Genomic DNA, 18371 nt, shown 5'->3' on the forward strand with positions numbered 1-18371 from the left:
TAAGAATTCTTGGAGAGCCTTGGGAATGGGAACCCGGGAGGAGACCTGATTTCCTGAAGTCTTGCAGGGCTCAGATGGTGGCTGTTTACATGTTAAAAGGAAGTGTGGCCTGCTGGCAGAGGAAACAAGAAGACATCTGGGTCACTGCTCTTATTGTGGGTGTGTCATCCCCATCCACCATGAGCAGGGACTCTGTTGCCTTTGCCTGATAAGTGCCCAGCTCAGATAGCAGTGGCCTGAATGAGTGAACAGAGTGAATGTCTAACAGGCCTTGTACACATGCTCTAAAGAGGGAACTCTAAATAATAGTCTGCAGGCCAAAAGGACAAAAGATCTTGAGAAACCAGGACTCCTAAGAGTCCAACCTACTCGCCCTTTTTGGGGTTGGAAGAGTGGTGTGCTTTGCTGCTCCCTGGAATGAGAGAACATTTTACTTCTCTTCCCAGGACTGTCGAGAACTCCCTCATTCCCAGGCAGAGCAACTCAGCAAGCTCACAGCATAAAGTAGGAATCAAATGGAGAGGGATTTCCTAGGTGGATTTCTCCTTCCCTCTGAGCTCCACAGTGAATCCTCAGGGGGCTGGGAGTGGGGAGAGCATCAGTATGGGAAGCAAGGTCAGGCAGGTCTGTGGGGTGATGGGGAGTGGGGGATGAGTAAGACTAGATCAGGAAGGAGAGGAGCTTCTGTACCTTCCTCAGCTGGCATTTGGCTTCAGTTCAGCCTGGTGTTCCCTTGTTCCTATTCTGTGGAGAGAAGAGAAGGGTGAAGCAGAGTTGAGACAGTGAAACTTACGGCCAGCCTGACAGCTTCACTCCCTGGCTCCAGTCCTTCTCCAGGCCCAGCTGATTTAGGGTTCCATAAACACCCACATACCCTTCCAACAAATTTTGCCTGGGTAGTCTGCCTTTCTATTTCTGGACAGAAATGGAACCCCAACTCAGACAATAGAGTAATCTAGCTACTCTCAGCCTGGCCTCTTTCACTTCCCCAAAAGGGCTGATGCTGCTGACTCCCTGCAGGTCTATATATAGGGAAATATCTGACAGTTCTTCCCGGCTGCCCCTGGCTGCATTCCCATTTGTTCTGTGGGTGAATAAAAATATCTCCTTGTTCTACAGCCTTTGTTGAGACTTCTGTGTCTATTCTTGTGATGTTTGGAATAGCAGGAAACAAGGACACCCTTTCCTCAAGGATGTCTGGGAATGACACCTGAAAACACCAAAGCCACAAAGGCAATGATAACAAAAAACTCGCAGTCAAACCCGAACTGTCCCCTGGACGCCCAGATGGGGAGTCATAACTGCGAGTTTCTCATTTTTGCAGAGGAAGAAACTGTCTCGAGGGCTTTGGTAGGTCACTGGTCTTCCTTGGGCTGTAATCCTTCATCTGGAGAACTGGGGTCGAGGGAACATGCACACAAAAACTGGGCGTTCAGGATTAGGAGAGAATGTAGTGGGGCACGCAGCATCTTCTCAACATATATTATTTTTATTAATAGAAGGAATTCTGGGTAGCCAAAAAAGGGGATTTTAGGAAATAAAATATTTCTGGTTTTGTTGTTTAAAGTGCTTATCAGGCTGCCTGATGGGCATGGTGGCTCACGCCTGTAATCCCAGCATTTTGAGAGGCCAAGTGGGTGTACCACTTGAGGTCAGGAGTTTGAGACCAGCCTGGCCAACATGGTGAAACCCATCTCTACCAAAAAATAAAAAAATTAGCCAGACCTGGTGGTGCACACCTGTAGTCCAAACTACTCGGGAGGCTGAGGCAGGAGAATCGCTCAAACCTGGGAGGCAGATGCTGCAGTGAGCCGAAATCTCGCCTTTGCGCTTCAGCCTTGGCCACTGAGTGAGACCCTGTTTAAAAAATAAAAATAATAAAAATAAAAATAAATACATAAAAGAGTGCTTATCAGGCTGCCTGGCACATAAGAAGGTGCAAAAAATGGTAGTTTTATGAAAAATATTTAGTGGTGGGACAAGGACTAAAGTGAACTCCGGCCCATGAAAACCATTTCAATTGGTGGTGGAGTTGTGGATGAACAGTTTCTCCTTCTTATTTAGAATCCTAATGTGGTTACGCAGTGACATTGCTAAACACTTGTGAGTAGGGATTATATTTGCTGATGGGTTAACCACTCCCAGCGAGTGTGATCCCTTGGGTTTGTCACAAGTCTGTCCTCCAGGAGGACAGGAGCACCTGGGTGGGGCTGGGGGGCACTGAATGTGTGGAAAAGGGGGTGGTGGAGACAGAGGATCAGAAGCCTGTGTGAGGAGAAAGGAGTCACTGAGCCTGGAGGCGGGGGAGACAGGTGGGTAGAGACAGAAAGAGAAAGGCCCCTCCAGAAGGCGGCCTGAACCAAAGCAAAGAGGTCTGTTTTCATTGCATTCATTTATTATTTTGTTTATTTGCAATGCTGGTTTCTCAGTTATCTTTCTTTCCAGAACAGTTCTCTCTGGGCAGCCCTGGCCAGACTGCAACATGAGAATCGATCTGACTTCAGCCTGCGTCTGTAAACTTCTCATGCTACAGCCTGGGGTGGGGTGGTGCGAACCTAGTCCTCTGGGTGCGTGTAGGGAGCGATGGGCTGTGAGTGGGTCTTCTGGACTCTGAGGGCTACATTTTACTTCTTAAGCTTGGGGGCGGATCTGTTTGCTGCCACTGACACCCATCCCCACCCAGCCTGACCATGGCCCTGGGTTCTCATCCCAGCTCTGCCCCCTGCCTTCTGCTTGGCCCTGGAAAATCCCCTTCTTCTGTCTGGGCCTCAGTTTTCCCATATGAAAAGGAAGGTGTTGGACTAGTCAGGCGTCCCCAAACTTTTTACACAGTGGGCCAGTTCACTGTCCCTCAGACCGTTGGAGAGCCACCACATACTGTGCTCCTCTCACTGACCACCAATGAAAGAGGTGCCCCTTCCTGAAGTGTGGCAGGGGGCCGGATAAATGGCCTCAGGGGGCCTGGACTAGATGAACGCAGAGGTCTTTTATGGCTCAAGCAGTCTGTAAGTCTCAGACCCCTAAAGGGTGTGATTGGGAAAAAGAAAGAAACGTGGATGGGAGTCCCAAAGGATTTCCCATTAAACCCTGCATTCTCCTACACCCTTCACCCGGGAAATTAGAGTAAACCAAATTAATCTTCTGGCTACCATAACGAAGAGAAGGAGGCAGTCCCATTCAAGTATTCCCTTCCTTTCTGCTTGGCTGCAAATTCTACTCTTCTTACTTTAAAATAATAAAAGCCAGGCCAGGCATGGTAGCTCACTCCTGTAATCCCAGCACTTTGGGAGGTTGAGGCGGGCGGATCATCTGAGGTCAGGGGTTTGAGATCAGCCTGGTCAACATGATGAACTCACGACTCTACTACAAATACAAAAATTAGCCAGCCTTGGTGGTACGTGCCTGCAATCCCAGCTACTTGGGAGGGCAGAAGGATGACTGGAGCCCAGGAGTTTGAGGCTGCAATAAGCTATGACTGCACTACTGCACTCCAGCAGAGCAAGACCCTGTCTGAAATAAAATAAAATAAAATAAAATAAAATAAAATAAAATAAAATAAAATAAAATAAAATAAAATAAAATAAAAAGTACTCCCAAAGGGAAAGGAGCTACACATGCCATCTTTTCCCAGAAACTCATCAATAATATAAGTCCCTCTTCTTCCCAGAGGAGTTGTGAAGGGGTGAAGACAAGCTGGAGGAATATACTAATGGAACTAATGGATGAGCCTTCACATGGAAGAAAATATCAGATGTGGGGAAGAAGCATTTTTTTCCCTAACTACACAGCTCTAGGCATGTATCACAAACTCAGTAAGTTTCATACAGACTAGTGGGTATTTACCATCACTTTGGCTTCCCTGCATCTGAAGATTCCATGAGATACCCCAAAACCTTTTCAAAAGTTCCTTTTCTGCTTTAAACAGCCAGAGTCAGTTTCTGTTGCATGTAATGAGACCCTGACTGATGCAGAAATTTATACAAGAAATGGTCATTGACAAGAGACCCTCAGGAAAAGAGGGGGAATCTGATAATTGATTATTTGGGCCTGTTGGGACTGAGGGCAGTGAAAATCCAGCATCAGACAGTGGGATTCTGACATACTAAGCATACACTGGTGAAAGAATTAAATTAAAATTTCCAGTCACCTGAAATGAAGTGCCCCTTGAAAGCAAGCCTCCAAGAGGCAGAGTGGCTATTGCTGTAAAGCAAGCTGAGGACCACAAAGTCTTCCACGGCCATGAGGCAGGATGGTTGCTTCTAGTTATATTATATAGGTTCATATCGTAACTCCTCAGCTCAAGTGTTTACCTAAAAGCTAAGGACCTTTTACAACCGTGGCTGAAGAATCTCAGGTTTTTTTTTTGTTTTTTTTTTCAGAGGCAGCAACAAAAAGAGGTAGCTTTACTGCAGCCCAGAACCCAGAGCCCAGTCAACCAGTGGAAGCTGAAACTGTGCAAGCCTGACCTGCAGGATTTGAAGCCATGGGAGAATCACAGGTGCTGTTGGAGAAGCAGCAGCTTCCTCTACAAAATAGAAGAAAAAGATTTCGACTTCTTTTATTTTCTCCCACTCTCTAATCTCTTATTCACACAGAAGATGGAAAATATAGGCCAGGCACAGTGGCTCACACCTGTAATCTCAGCACTTTGGGAGGCTGAGGTGGGTGGATCACCTGAGGTCAGGAATTCGAGACCAGCCTTGCCAACATGGTGAAACCCTGTCTCTACTAAATATACAAAAATTATCTGGGTATGGTGGTGCACACCTATAATCCCAGCTAGTTGGGAGACTGAGGCATGAGAGTTGCTTGAACCTGGGAGGCGGAGTTTGCGGTGAGCTGAGATCGCACCACTACACTCCAGCCTCCAGCCTGGGTGACAAAGCGACCCTCTTTCTCACACACACAAAAAGAAGATGGAAAATGTAACTTTCAGGTATCCGCCTGCCTGTGATATGGAGCAGAGGAGGAAGAGAGGAATGGATCTGAGAAAAGGAAAAGTATCTTTTTCATAGTTGAGAAATGTGCAAAGACAGTCAGATTCTAGTATCCCTGGAAGGCAATTACACAGTCAAACCCAAGAAAAGAGGTGAATAAGAGTAAAATATTGCTAACTTTATTGGCAAAATCTAAAGAACACATGGGAATAGGCTCTGAGGGGGCCAGACCAAGGAGGGAGTAGTATAATTTTAGATTGGACCAAACATATTGATATGGATATATTTACTAGAGATCCTTATTTCAAAAGGCGAGTTTGAGTAACCAGAAGGGTTCTAATGGTTTGTTTGGTTGGTGGATTGAATCTTGGACTAACGAGTGTTCCACTAAACGAAGTTAAGATGCCATAAATTCCTGAACCTCCTTGGTATAATGTAGAAGGTAGGAGGTTGAAATATTAAATACATTTCCATGTGCAATGTCTTCCCCACTCCCTAACTATATTCCTAGAACAGGCCCAGAAGACAACTGATTATGAAGTTACTGAGAAATACATTAGTGAGGAAAGCACTGTGATCTTTGAAAAATACTGTCATGGCTGTTCTCTGTAAGGCTGGGGATCGTAAGAGAAGCTGAAAGCTGCAGTAGAGATGGGCTCTCTGATTTCAGAGGGGATTAAAGGACCCTAAGGTGGCAGACTCCACGTAGCAGCACTCAGCCACTAGCAGCAAGATGGACATAATTACCAACCAGGCATAGAAAAGGAGTTCAGATGCCCTCTGCCTGTCCATGGACATACTGCTTTCTTCTAATACTTACACTTCAGTGTAAAGCTTCTACCGACTATAACACCAGCAACCACCTTTTGAAAAACTGATAAACATTCACCCATCCCCAGAGGAGTCAACCTAAATCTCATCAGTAACTATATCCAGCTGTGAGTCTACAATCTTCGGATGATGGTCATTTCTTTGGTAATTCTACTTTCCTGTCTCAAAATTATATAATCTGTGCAGTAAATTATAAAATTAACCACCACCAACACTTTATTAAATAATAATGAGGAAAAGGAAAGAAGAGAAAAACTGGGCTAAAATAGTTTAATTAGTGCATTGATGGAATCTGCGACTCTGTCGTAAAACAGTTATTTTATGTACCATTATGGAAAGTGATCCAATTAAATGATGACATAATGCTTTCTCATCACACTTATAACTTAGAGCTATTTTACATTTATTTAGACATAGATGTAGATTTTTAATCTTATACAACCCTTGAGCATACATAAAAATTAAAATATAAGAAAAATATATTGATTATGGTATTTCTCAAACTTCTTCATATTTAGAATCCTACTGTGAATCCCTCCTGCATTACTTCTTTAACAAAGAATATTTGTGGCCAGGTGTGGTGGCCCACACCTGTCATCCTAGCACTTTGGGAGGTTGAGGTGTGTGGATCACCTAAGGTCAGGAGATCAAGACCAGCCTGACCAACATGGAGAAACCCTGTCTTTACTGGAAATACAAAATTAGCCAGGCGTGGTGGCTAATGCATGTAATCCCAGCTACTTAGGAGGCTGGGGCAGGAGAATTGCTTGAACCCAGGGGGCGGAGGTTGTGGTGACCTAAGATTGGCCATTGCACTCTAGCCTGGGCAACAAGAGCGAAACTCCATCTCAAAACAAACAAACAAACAAACAAAAATCAAACAAAACAAAAAGAAAATTTGCCCCCCCTCTTTCTTTTTATGCCTTTTTGCATATACAATAACTTGTCATTTCCATGTGGAATTATAATGTCATATTTTTGAAGAAATTTTAAGGAAAAATTAAACTAAAATGAGTAGTACCCATAATACACATAGCTCAATCAAAGTAATAATGTTAAAGACAGCTATGATCAACTAAACAAATGTGCAGGCAAAAGTAATTACATTACAAATGTAGCCTGGTTACCAGCGATAGCAAGGTGCTATTCATGGTAACACCTATGTCAAAGGTGTTAAAAATATTTTAAAAAATGAGCATCTTAGAATTGGTGGACTGTAACAGTTAGTATAAAATACATATGGCACAACAAGGAAGAGAATATAAACATAGATGCTAAATCACTTTTTCTGATGGTATAATTTATGTCTGTTCTCAGTAATGCTTCTAAGTTCCGTTTGGCTTCATCCAGCATCTCAACTGTTGTTGTTGTTGTGTGTTTGCTTATTCCTTCTATCCAGTAGGTTAACCAAAATCTTCATTTTTGAGGGATCTGAGTCATTGGTGGTTCAACCAGAATAACACCCCTTATGGTAGCAGAAATTCTTATCTTTCCTTCATGTTTATTCAATAGGTAATTTTATTCTAGCTGCTCATAAGATTTTCTCTTTATCAATTATTTTCAACATTTCAATTATAACATTCCTTATTGTGGTGTGTGTGTGTGTGTGTTTGTGTGTGTGTTTGTGTCTGTGTATGGTGTTTATGCTCCTTAGGGTTAATTGAAATTCTTGACTCTGTGGCCTTACAGTTTTTATTAAATATAGAAAAAAATTTGGCCCTTATTTCTTCACACTCCTTCCCCCTTTTTCCCTGGGACTCCAATTACACACATTAGACAGCCTGATATTGTCCTACAAGTAGCTGAGATTTTGTTTATTTTTCCTGCCTTTATCTTTCTGCACTTCACATAGACTAGATTCTATTTCTAGGTTTTCAAGTTCATTAGTTATTTTCTTTTGTAGTTTGTAATGTACTATTATCCCATTCAGTGAAATTTTAACTTGAGATATTAAATTTTTCAGAAGTTTTATTTAGTTTTAAAAGAAGTTTTCTTTAGTTTTTAAAAATATCTTCCCTTTCTCTTTTCATTATGTTTATGTTTTCCTTTACATTTCTTAGCACATCAAGAATATTTATATTAGCTTATGTCTTTGTCTGTTAACTCCATTATCTCTGTCGTTTCTTGGCATGTTTATACTGATCGATGTTTTTCTCGGTTATAGGTCTCGTTTTCTTCCTTTTTCACGTCTTATAATTTTTTTAGGTGTTGAACATTTTGAATGTTACATTGTTAACAAGCTGGATTTTGTTGTTTTCTTTTAAAGAATGTTGACGTTTGTTTGTTTGAGCAGGCAACTATTTGTGGATCACCTTAATAATTATAAGACTTCCTTTTAAGTCTATACTCTAGGCTAGCTTAACCCTATTAATAACATGTTACCTGACTGTCTTCTACTGAATGCTCTGTGTGTTCAACAAGGTTCCTCGTATCTGGATGATCAGGCGTAAGCATCTCCCAACCCTGTGAGAACTCTGGAAATTATTAAGCTTACGGCTCTCCAGCAGTTCTTCTTTGTCCACTCCTGTGGAGTTTCATCCTAAACATAATCAACTTAATGTCCAGCCCCAAATCCAAGAACCCATGCAGATTTCTGGAATTCTTTCTCTGTATACTTTCTTCCCTCCTGGGCTCTGTACCACAAATTGCATTTGCCTTGTCCTTCTCTTTTTTCAGCTCAGTAGGACTGCTACACTCTGCTTGGGTCCCCTTTCCCTCTCTGCGCTGGGGTTCAGTAAGTGCCTACAGGTAGAAAGTCAAGGCAGCTGTAGAGTTTGCTTATCTCAGGAATCACCATCCAATACTCCCAGTGCTATGATTTGAATGTGTCCCATCCAAAAATTCAGGTGTTGCTAATGTGATAGTATTAAGCAGTGGGTTTTGTAGGAGGTGATCAAGCCATGAGGGGTCCTTCCTCATAAATGGGATTGAAACCTTTATAACAGAGGCTTCACACAGCACTCACCTAGCTTGCCCTTCCACCTTCCAGCACTCACATGACACAGCATTCCTTTCCTCTGGAGGAGGCAGCAGTAAGGTGCTATCTTGAAACAGAGAGTAGCCCTCACTAGACAACAGAGCCTGCCAGCAGCTTGATCCTAGATGTCTAACCAGTAGACTGTAAGAAATAAATTTCTGTTCATTATAAATTACCCAGTCTGTGATACTTTGTTATAGCAGCACAAATAGACTAAAACAACGTCCTAATGTCTGAAAATAGTTGTTTCACATATTTGATCCAATTTTATGGTTCCTCATGGTGGGAGGGCTAGTCCGGTACCAGTTACCGTGTAATGAAGAAAGCGGAAGTCTTTTTATTTATTTTTTAAGCAATTACATTTTTAACTGTTTCATTTCTAACTAATTTTCGGCTTTTGCTGCTTGTTTTCTAATACAAACATTTAAGGCTATACATTTTCCCAAGGGCATTACTTTTAGCTTTACCTCACAAGTTCTGCTATGTAGTATTTTTGTTATTGTCAATGAAAATATTTTCTAATTTTCATGACTCCTTCTTTGGCCCATGGATTATTCAAAATTGTATCTATTATGTTCCAAAACTATTAGCCCTTTGTTGAACACAGGTATTGCAAATACCTGATCATGTGTGTGGTTTATTTTTTTTTAACTTTCTTAGTCGTATCCTTTAATGAACACAATTTCATAATTTGAACATAGTCCAATTTACGAAAATGTTTTATGGCTAGTTATTTTTATGGCCTACTTAGGAAAATTTGGGTATCCTAAGACCCTGAAGATATTCTCCTGTGTTTTCAGCTAAAATACTTAGTTATTATTTTTTACAGTTAAGCTTATGTCTAGTTATCACTTGAAGATAAATGGAATTAACAAGGTGGCTTTTTAAAATCAGGTTACTTGATATGGTTAGTTCTGTTTCTTGAGCTCTGTTCTGCCCCACTTACCTATATATCCTACACCTTCTTATTATTTAAATTTTGTTTTCAAAATATGTTTTCTAATTGTTGATCATCACGCTGCCTTTCTTTTGTTTGGGTCTCCGTATCTGGTTGTCCTTCCTGTCTTGTTCTGTCTTGCTCAGAGAAGCTGACCTGAATGGATTACATTAAAGTTTTTTCCCCTGGCTCTGATTCTGGGACCAATGGGGAATCCTGACAAGAGATCAGAGGGATGGAGAGGAGAGAGGTCAGGACATATATGCTCTTGATTTCCTTCCTGTGAGGTCCCTTCAGGGTTGATTTTGCAACTTGACCAAATGCCATTGTGCCTCTCAAGGCAACTGATTCTATAAACTTCTTTGTCCTTCCAGGTTTTGGTAACTTCTCCCTGTCCTTAACTCCTCAGCTCTAGGAGAGGTGACAGCTCCTATGCTTGCTAGTCCTGCCTGGGTTCGTGAACTATACTTAAGCCCTGCTAACACCTTTATGGTTAGTTTATTTGCATATAAACCTATTAGAAAAACCCTAACTTGAATGTGCTGTTTCCTGTTGAAATCCTCACTAATACCTTAGTGTATTAGAAAGTTTTTTTTTTTTTAAAGTCTCATATTTAGCATCTTGGCTCGATATTCTTTAAACAGTTTGTTTCTAGAAATTTTTGAATTTCCTGTGTAGACAGTTATAGCATCTTGTAAATGGTGACCCTGTGTTTCTTCTTTCAAAACAGTTACAATTTTATACTTTTAATTTCTATTCTCTTTATTTCTTATTCTTCTGGCTGAGACCTCCATTTTACAGGTGAACACAATTTTAATCATCTCATTGCCAGCCTTAAATTGAATGCAATGGATGGTTCATCATTAAGAATTACATTTATTGTAGATATAGGGTAGGCACCCTTTTATACATTAAGGTTTTTTTTTATCTCTAAGTTTATTATGTATTTATTTACTTTTAGAATTGGGTGTTGTTCTGTCAGCAGGCTAGAGTGCAGTGGCATGATCATAACTCATTGCAGCCTCAAACTCCTCGGCTCAAGCAATTCTCTCATCTCAGCCTCCTGATTAGTTGGGACTACAGCTGTGCACCACAATGTCCAGCTAATTTAAAAAATTCTTTAATAGATGGGGTTCCTACTATGTTGCTCAGGCTGATCTCAATCTCCTGGCCTCAAGTGATCCTCCCACCTCAGTCTCCAGAGTAGCTAGGATTATAGGGATGGACACCAGTTATTTTTGAAAATTGTGAACAGATAATGTATTGAATAGTGTACCACATTATTTGAGATAATCATAAAGCTCCTTTCCTTTTCTTTTTTCTCTTTTTTTGTTTTGTTTTGTTTTGAGGTGGAATCTTGCTCTTGTTGCCCAGGCGGGAGTGCAACGGCACAATCTCAGCTCACTGCAACGGCACAATCTCAGCTCACTGCAACCTCTGCCTCCTGGGTTCAAGCAATTCTCCTACCTCAGCCTCCCGAGTAGCTGGGATTACAGGTGTCCAGCATCACGCCCAGCTAAGTTTTGTATTTTTAGTAGCGATGAGGTTTGGCTGTATTGGCTAGGCTGGTGTCAAACTCCTGACCTCATGATCCACCTTGGCATCCCAAAGTGCTGGGATTACAGGCGTGAGCCACTGCTCCTGGCTCCTTTTTTTTTTTTTTTTTTTTTTTTAACTGTCCCTTAAATCTTGGCTCCATCCTGGTAGTACATGTCAAGGTCAAAGCCATGAGGCTTGATATAGTTTGGGTGTCTCCAAATTTCACATTGAAATGTAACCCTAGTGTTGAAGGTAGGGCCCGGTGGGAGGTGATTGGGTTGCAGGGGCAGACCCTTACAAATGGTTTAGCATCATCCCCTGGGTGATGAGTGAATTCTTGCTCTGAGTTGACTGAGATCTAGTTCTTTAAAAGTGTGTAGCCATAGAGGAACACAACAGACACTGGGGCTTATCTGAGTGTTGGTGAGTTGGTGGCGGGAGAAGGGAGAAGATCAGGACAAATAACTAATGAGTACTAGGCTTAATACCTGGAGGATGCAATAATTTGTACATCAAACCCCTGTGACATCAGTTTGCCTATATAATAAACCCGCACATATATTCCTGAACTTAAAAGTTTTTCTTTTTTTTTTAAAAAAGCATTTGGCACCACTCCCTTCTCTCTCTTCCTCCCACTGTTGCCATGCGATGCTCTTGCTTTCCCTTTGCCTGCTGCCATGAATGTAGCTTCCTGAGGCCTCGCCAGAAGCCAAGCAGGTGCCGGTGCCATGCTTCTTATACAGCCTGCAGAGCCACGAGCCAATAAATCCTCTTTATAAATTACCCAGTCTTCGATATTCCTTTATAGCAATGCAAAGAATGGCCTAATACAGGCCCCTTCCTTCCTTGCTTCAGCCTGAAAGAGCAGGAATGGAGCCTTATAGTCTTCTGAAGTTTGGGCTTTTTGGACTCTTCCGTTTGGAACATGGCAAGATATCCATGAGAGCAACATTTCGATGTATTATTTTGCTTACAATACTTCTGCTTTGAAGGAAACTCTGTTTTCTTCCTGCCTTTTTTTTTTTTTTTTTTTTTTTTTTGAGATGGAGTTTCGCTCTTGTTACCCAGGCTGGAGTGCAATGGCGCGATCTCAGCTCACCGCAACCTCCGCCTCCTGGGTTCAGGCGATTCTCCTGCCTCAGCCTCCTGAGTAGCTGGGATTACAGGCACGTGCCACCATGCCCAGCTAATTTTTTGTATTTTTAGTAGAGGCGGAGTTTCACCATGTTGACCAGGATGGTCTCGATCTCTCGACCTCGTGATCCACCCGCCTCGGCCTCCGAAAGTACTGAGATTACAGGCTTGAGCCACCGTGCCCGGCTCTTCCTGCTTTTTATTAGGAGTAAGGAGAGCAAGTAGTAATGAGGGATAATAAGGAGCAAAAGCCCATTCTGACATCCATAATGTCATTTGCAGCAATCTTATGAAGCAGGCAGTAGTATGTTTATTTTATAGATGAGGAAATTGAAGTTTAGAGAGGTGAAGTGCCCTGCCCAGAATAATGACTGAGTGGGTTCCTAGACCTGTGATCCCAAATCTTGTGCTCAGAAACAGTGCTGGCTTTGTTTTTGTTTTTGTTTTTGTTTGAGATGGAGTTTTGCTTCTGTTGCCCAGGCTGGAGTACAGTGGCATGATCGATCTCGGCTCACTGCAACCTTCGCCTCCTGGGTTCAAGTGATTCTCCTGCTTCAGCCTCCCTAGTAGCTGGGACTACCAGGAGCCTGCCACCACATCTGGCTAATTTTTGTGTTTTTAGGAGAGACAAGGTTTCACCATGTTGGCCAGGCTTGTCTTGAACTCCTGACCCCAGGTGATCCAATTGCCTTGGCCTCCCAAAGTGCGAGATTACAGGCATGAACCACTCCACCCCAGCTTGCTTGATTCCTTTGAGAAGTGAGACCTGGGCCCCATCTCACCATTAGTCTGCTTCTCTTTTTCCTGATCTTTGGAACCACCGCTGTAAGTATCTCCTTCTCCCACTCTTCCATTCAGCTCCGTAGCAGTTCTACCATTGGGAAACACTGTGGTCCCCTGACCGTGGCACACTGGGGGCTGTGTATCTTGTCACTGTTTTGAGTATCGTATATGTGTATTTTGGAGGGGGAGGATGCAGTCTGGAAAAGGGAAGCGGATAGAGTGGGATTGTGATTCTGCTTCTCTGTGGACTAGGCCTGGTGCTGAGAGGGACAGGCACTTGCTGCTGCCTGGTCTGCTCCTGTGTCTTCCTCCGACCACAGGCTGGACCGTCTCCAATAGCCTAGTGACTGAAGGCTCCCGGCTGCCTCTGGTGTCCCGCTTCTTCCTGATTTGCCCTTGGACTCCAGCCTGCCCTTTCTCACCACATGCCTCTCGGTGACCAACCTGATGTGGGCCTTGGAAGTTGTGCCGCAGGACGTGAGGGTCTCTGTCTTTCTGGTTCCATTTCTGCTCTGCCTCAGGATGCCTTCTCCAGATTTCCTGGGCTCAAGGTCCTGGTGCTGAATCTGCACCTCACCTGGCTCCTGCCAGAAGCTCTCCGGAGGCTGGGGCAGCTGCATCATCTCTCTTTATAGCTCCCCGCATAGTAGGATTCATCTTCCTACCCGCTATCTTGGGTCCCTGCCTGGATGGGAACTTGGGTGTCCAGTTGCCTTCCATACAATGATGCCTGTTAATCAGGCATAGTTGCCTTCAGAATGTGGGGTGCTGGCTATCTTCCCAGATCTGGTGCATGGCCCCTCGTGGGGATGTCTGGGCCTTGGACATGTTGGACTTGTCATTCAATAGTAGGCTGAAGCTGGCCAGTCCCGAAGCCCTCCAGAGTCTCAAGCTGGGGATTCTGAATCTGGACCACACAAAGATGAAGGCAGCTGCACTGGTGGGACTGGGGCTGCAGAGATTGGATGCCCTGTCTGTGATACTCACTAACATAGCTGAGCTCTGCTACTGGGACAGTTGCCCATTTTGAGCTGCTGGAGCTGAATTTGGGAATTAATTGGATAGGCTTGGAAGGCCTGGCTTCCTGTCACAGTCTGAAGAGCTTGGGTCTTCAGAGCAATGGCCTGACGGAGTTACCATGAGGTTTCTGGGCTGCCATGCCCAGGTGTCAGAGACTGAACCTGGCCAACAATCAATTGAGGCATGCCATGCTGTGCCTGAATGAGACAGGGTTTCTGTCAGGATTGCAGGCCCTGGATCTGTCTAAGAATAGCCTGTGTACCCTGTCCCCAGCCATCTTTTCCTGTTTGTCCCCACCTGCGGGAGCTGCTACTTCAGGGAACCAGCTGGTTTGCTTGAAAGGCCAGGTATTCCAGGGCCGACAGAGGCTACAGACCTTGAGCTTGGCCAGTCATCCACTGGTAACCCTGGTTGAGGGCTGGCTGGCTCCTCTGCCTGCACTGACCACCCTAAACCTGCTTGGCATCCACATAGCGCTGAGCCTAACCTGGGACTTTTGGGGCCCAAAAAGTCTGCACAGCCTGAGACTACGGTTCCCCTTTGGCCCTTCTGGAATAGCATTTTCTGCCTACAAGGCTGACTAGCTTGGAGCTCCATGCAGTTTCAGGCATGAACCATTGGAAGGTGTCTCCTAATGTCTTTCCAGTCTTGCAGAGCCTGACTTTAAAGAGCTGAGGACTGCAATTAGAGACCCAGAATATCTCTATGATCTTCCCTGCCCTTCATCAACTCTCCCTGCTTGGCAGTAGCTTGGAGATCCTCTGTTCCCAGAACACCTCCAGCTTCTTCCTCTGGCAGCTCCCCAGGCTCAAGTCCTTGAAAGTCTGGGAAAATGGGCACAGCCCTAGGCCCTACTGCATCACGGGACTGCCCAGCCTACGGGAGCTGAAGCTGCAGCCACTGCAATCTCAAGCACGCCCCCGCCCAGTGCGGTTTGAGAAGCTGGTGGATGAGCTGCCCAGGCTTGAGGTGCAGCTGTCCCAAACAGGGTTAGAGACACTGTCTGCTGCTGCTCTCCAGGGCCTAGGCAGTCTACAGGTCTTAGAGCTAGAAAGGGAGAAAGGCCTCATGCTGGGTGACAGCCTCCAGGAGCACAGTCCTCAGATGCCCCAGTACACCTATATTCGAACTTCATCCTTGGCCTGCCAGTGTGCCAATGCCTGGGTGGGGCTCTGGCTTCAGTGGTCTCCCAGAATATACTTGCACATAATATCACAGCATCTGTGCCATTCAGAAGCTGGGGGCTACTCAAAGAATCTCCTTTTCCCTTTTCTCTGGAGCCACTGCCCCAAGACTTTGGGGTTGGAGTGGCTGGTCTCCCAGCCCTTCCTAAGGGAAGCCGGGAACTCCTGGTTCCTCTGTCTCCAGGCCTTGTTCAGGGTTTGGTTCCAGAGTTTGAGGAGTCGGAAGGGTGAGGGCAAGAGGTTCCTCTATGATGTGTTTGTGTCCCATTGCAGGCAAGACCAGGGCCGAGTGGTGCAGGAGCTACTGCCTGCTCTAGAGGGCTGCCCTCCAGCTGGCCAAGGGCTGTGCCTCTGCCTTCCTGGGTGGGATTTTGAACCAGGCAAGGATGTGGCTGACATTGTGGCAGACAGCCTGGTGGGCTGCTGGGTCATGCTCTGTGTGCTGAGTCACCAGGCCCTGAACACCCCCTGCTGCCACCTGGAGCTCTGCTTGGCCACCTCCTTTCTGCTGGCTGCCCCCCCAACCCCCGCCAGTGCTACTGTTGGTCTTTCTGGAGCCCATCTCATGCCACTAGCTCCCCTGCTACCATAGATTGGCCTGGTTGCTCCACCAAGACTATTGCCTGTGGCCAAAGGAAGAAGAAAGAAAGAATGATTTCTGAGCTTGGTTAGGGAGCAGGCTGGAACAGCCTGGGGTAGGGTAGAATGGGCGCATGTGTGTTGGAAGGTGGGAGTAAGAAAAGCAAGCCAGCTTGGCAGGAAGATTGTATGTTTGGGCTATAAGACTGAGCGCAGTTTTTGGTGGAAGATGGGGCTACCGTGTGTGTAAGGGAGGATCCGATAGGAACACAGGCTTTGGGAAGACTCTGGAGGCTAAATGAGAAAACCCGGGAGATGACAGGTGTCCATGTGGTATGCAGTGTAATCTCAAGATCTCCAAATCATCAAAAACTGAATACATGTACTAACTCCATGAAATACTTGGCTTGATTGAATTTTTTTTTTTTTTTTTTTTTTTTTTTTTTTTTTTTTTTTTTGAGAAGCAGTTTTGCTCTTGTTGCCCAGGCTGGAGTGCAATGAGGCAGAAGGTGAAAGGGTTGGAGTCACAGAAACTGTAGTCCAGAGAAAATAAGGTTGGAAGGAGCCCCTTTTGCCATCTGAGTTATAGAGGGATTGGCAGCTAAGGATCAAAAAGCTGGGATGCTGTCCAGGAGACAGCAGACTGATTGCCAGTTCCCTCAATGAAAACATGAAGGTCTGTTCCCATCTATCTCCAGGTGAGCCTCCTAGCAACACTGGGAGGCTCACTCTGTACTCGGCTCTGCTAGATTACCTGTAGGTTCCAGGACACCATCACACCTTTCGCCTCTGGGTCTTTGTGTGTGCTGCTCCTGCACTGAAAAACACCTTTCCCCTGGGGAACTCCTAAGTATTCTTTAAGATGCAGTTCAGCCATCACTTTCTTCAGAAGCCTTTCCTGACCTCCCAGCCTAGATAACTGTTGCCCCTGGGTTCCCACAACTACCTGTACCTCCCTTTCTCAAAGGACCCATCTCACAGGGTCTGAAAGCAATACAAGGCATGGTCTCCAAAGCTGAGTGCACAAGATAATCACGCTAGGGTTCCAAAGAAATGGTTATAACTTCTATTTCTATTTTTTTAAAAAAATCTCTCCTTATTCTGAAGCTAGACTGCCTGCTTTTTTAGCCATGTGGCTGTAGCATGCTATTTAACCTCTCTATACTATAGTTTCCTTTTCTGTAATATGGGATAGTATTATATTCTCCCTCAAAGGGTTTTGGACGTATTAAATGAGTTAATACATATAAAGAACTGAGAGGAGGACCTAATAACAAAGGAGCCTTGCAAATATTCAAGAAAAGTTAGCTATTACAGGCACATCCTTTTTTTTTTCTTTGAGATGGAGTCTCACTCTGTCACCAGGCTGGAGTGCAGGAGTGTGATCTAGGCTCACTGCAACTGCCCCCTCCTGGGTTCAAGCAATTCTCCTGCCTCAGCCTCCCAAGTAGCTGGGACTACAGGTGCCTGCCACCACGCCTGGCTAATTTTTTGTGTTTTAGTACAGATGGGGTGTCACCATGTTGGCCATGGTCTCAATGTCTTGACCTCGTGATCTGCCCACCTTGGCCTCCCAAAGTGCTAGGATTACAGGCGTGAGCCACCGTGCCTGGCCCGGTACATAATTTATAAGTAAATAAATATACATATGTTGGGAGTGTGTGCTCAACTCAAAAACTCAAAAAGCTTTTACTCATGGGAGTGCTCTATTGTGAAAGTTTATAGAGATCAGGCCGTGGGGTCAGAGACCAGGTTTGCTTCATCTCTGCATCCTTAGAGCCTACTGTCTGCCCAAAGCAGAGAGAGTTCTGATAGAAAAATGTGGACAGAATGCCTACAAACCAAATCCCGATGACTGCTGAAGCAGAGAGAACCTGGAACAGGTTCAGGCTCTGTTGCTTATTTCTACATGGCAGTAAAGGGCGCTTGGCCTCTCGGGGCCTTCCTTAGTTTTCCTCTTCTGTAGAATGTCAGGCTTTAATTAGACAAAGGCTAAGGGAAACCAGAGAATAATTTGAGGCTGGATTTAGGGCGAAGCGCGCCCTCTTGTGTCCTAACGGTGTCCTCTCCTCTCTTTGCACACTCACCTCTCTTCTTCCTCTTGAGGGCAGATGATGCTGAAGTGGTTGTCCTTATCTGACCCTGCAAAGCTGCCTCTTCAGCTTCAGATCCTGACACTCTCTCAAATGTCTCTGGCTCCCTCGGCACCCACACTGCTGCATTGTCTCTCCCCATTTCAAATCCTCCCCACTTCCACGTATGGTCTCTTCCTTAAGCAGTGTGGGACCTTTGGAGTCATGGCCAGGGGGTGACAAATCCCAGCCCTGGTACTTACTGGCTCCGTGATCTTGAGCAGGTCACTTCATTTCTCGAAGTCTCATTCCCTCTTAGTAAAGTGGAGTGAACAATACCAATCTCATAAGACTATTGTGAGACTTTAAGGAGTGTTT

The sequence above is a fragment of the Saimiri boliviensis genome, chromosome 11 (genome assembly GCF_048565385.1).
Source record: "Saimiri boliviensis isolate mSaiBol1 chromosome 11, mSaiBol1.pri, whole genome shotgun sequence".
NCBI lineage: Eukaryota > Metazoa > Chordata > Mammalia > Primates > Cebidae > Saimiri > Saimiri boliviensis.